The sequence below is a fragment of the Olea europaea genome, chromosome 18, assembly GCF_002742605.1.
Source record: "Olea europaea var. sylvestris chromosome 18, O_europaea_v1, whole genome shotgun sequence".
Classification (NCBI taxonomy): Eukaryota; Viridiplantae; Streptophyta; class Magnoliopsida; order Lamiales; family Oleaceae; genus Olea; species Olea europaea.
In genome coordinates, this window is record NC_036254.1 from 11,097,004 (window position 1) to 11,099,995 (window position 2,992).

The following is a 2,992-nucleotide window of genomic DNA, read 5'->3' on the forward strand; positions in this document are numbered from 1 at the left end:
GAAATAAAGCTATCAGGAGAAGAAAGTGACAACCCAGTTCTGCTATGTAGTCCATCGGTCCATTCATCTTTAGGCTCATGATTTTAAACTTCACTTTGCCTTTCTGATCTGTTGGCTTTTCATTGTTCTCTGGAGGCTTTACAAACTTGAATACTAGTAGATTCATCCAACACCAGGACCAGAGCAAGAAATAAGAAATGCACAAACGCATCCTTAAGCGCCCTAAATTATTGTGAAAGAAAGGGAAGTGCAGAAATCAACATATAAATATTACCAGTTGCTATAATACTCTCACCAGGAGCGAGAACTGCCCCCAGGAGGTCGCATAAAACAGCTTTTTGGTGCTGTGTTTGGAACTGAAGCAACATCAGTAAACTAGACTAATCAGATACAAGAAACAACAAGAAAGTAGGTTCATCTGGAAGCAATAAAACAAGACCAGAAATTTATTGCGCATAAATAGAGGGATTTTCCAAGGAAATATTTAGCAAATGAGGATGTTAACAGTGACAGGATGTAAAATTACTCCAAAAAACATAAAAATCAATCTAGGGAGGGGAGGGAGAATAATTGAGAATAGATTGCCTGAAAAATTAACTGGAACAAAACAATAGGCCCTATTGCGATAAATGATGTCTGAAGCCTGATAGCAAATATCAAAAGAATAATGTCAAATGCTTTTAATTTCCTTGACAAATCATCGTTCTCAGTGGTGCATCTGTAACCTCTGGTCGGTGGGATCAGCCATTCGTTACCATTAGAACTTCACTTCAGGGCCAATTTTCATAGCAATGGTTCGTAAAAAGGCTCTTTACATTGTTTATATGGCATTCACACTGATTAAAAAAGTTTATGCCGAGTTCTTTATAGCATTTTAGATCTACTCAATATCATCCCCAGTAAAAATTCTCTCTTTGTAGCACTTGTCACTAAAAAAATCTTCAAAACATTTAGCCATTAACCAATGGCAATAACAAATATATTTATCCTTATCCGTGTGTAGCTCATACGGAAAGCATATAAATTGAACCTGTCCTTGTCAACAGCATACACAAACCGAGATTAATTCAAGTAAACAAACCGTTTTGTTAAACGAAATTGATTTTAATAGTGCATCTCCAATACTAGGTCAAAATACCAAATTTTGGTGGTGCAAAAGCTTGACACTGAAGTTTGTGCACCATCTTGTACCAAATGTGCAAAGACAAATTTGCCCTTTTCCCATTTGCCAAATAATTGATGAAGGGTATTTGTATCATTATATATTTTTTTAATACAATAATAATAAATTACTACTACTACTACTACTACTACTATTATTATTATTATTTGATATAATATTTTCATTTTTATAGTATTTTTACTAATTGTACTATGTTTTTTAATTTTACTAATGAATATAATTTTTTTTAATTTAACATAATTATTTATTTAGTAATTTATGTATTTGTAAAGTAAATAAATAAATATATTTTTAAATAAATAAATTATTAAGAATAAAAAATGAAAAGAAAATGATTAAAAACTCTTCATTTGGTATAAGTTTTAGCATTGGAAATAAATTTTAATTTGATACAAGATTTAGTGCAAAATGGTACAGTTTTTGGGGCAGCACTGGACGGCCTAAGTATAGTGTATATCGAATACCTACATGTACGATAAAAACAACTGAAGATAAATTTTCGTAAAGTAACAGACGAAGAAGAAAGAGGTGTTACAAGGAAAGTAGAGCTTGCTAGAAGGATTGAGCTTAAGACGACATCGCGTGGGAAGCAGACAGAGACGGAGGGAAGGGATGGCACTATTGGGCTATAGCCCACTAATGCCCAAGCCCATGTCCACTAAAAGTAAAAAAAAAATATTGAAATATTTTAATTTTAGTCCATTAGCCCACCAACCATTAACCAACCCACCACAATTTGTAAAATCAGTTTCTTATTTTATACTTGGTTATGTTATGATTTTGTAATTATGTTATGTTTATGGTTTTATACATTATATTTATGATTTTTAATTGTTGCAAACCTTTAGTTTTTAATGAATTTTCTGTTCAAATTTGTTTACAGGCATTTGATTAGTTTGTTTTTTAAGTATCGAAACAAATTTAACAATTCATCTAATTACCTGTTCACGTTGTCGACAAAAAACTATGTAAGCACTAAGTATGCATTTGATTAGTTTGTTTTAAAGTATCGAAACAAGTTTAACAATTCATCTAATTATCCGTTCACGTTGTGGGCAACAAACTATGTAAGCACAAAGTAGGTATTTTGTACATTAAATTTCTAAATTTTTGTCCCCCGTAACTTAAATTCTTGGCTCCGTCCCTAGGAGCAGAGATCTGGTAACAGAAGAAACCGAGCTGGAACCATGAGCCTTTAGGCCTTCCACCTTTGAATTATCACTAATATTATTATGATTATCGTAACTCTGTTGCTGCTGATTGTGATGAGTAAAACCAGAAGAAGACGACGTTGTAATGGAGTGTTGGATCCGGAATGGAAGCTTGAATATGCCCCAAACCTTGGCATTCAATGACTTCTCATCGGAGAGTTCCATGTGAATTTTCGTCGCCTGAAAGTGAAAATGGCATCGTGCCGAGAAAGTGTTTGATTTTGAGGTTGTGTTGTGTTTGAGTTCTTTGTTGGCAATGGGGTGGACCGGTGGGGGTGAGGCGCCTGTGGCGATTATTTATTAATTTAGTTCACGAATTGGAATTGGAAAATGTGGGTCAAATCGTGATTAATTGGCGTTCCTCCTTTTGATATTATTAGCATGTTTGATATTCTTTAACAAATTAAATTATTTGCTACAATAATATTTTTTTACTATATATTCACATAATAAAATATTTTACACACAAATCAATAGAAAAATTATATTTAAACCACACATTTTTCAAAAAATACAATTCAAAGCTCTAATTTCTTTTCTATAATGGGAGACAAACAGAATCTAAAAATATGGAGGTATGCCTTAGCACACAAATTTT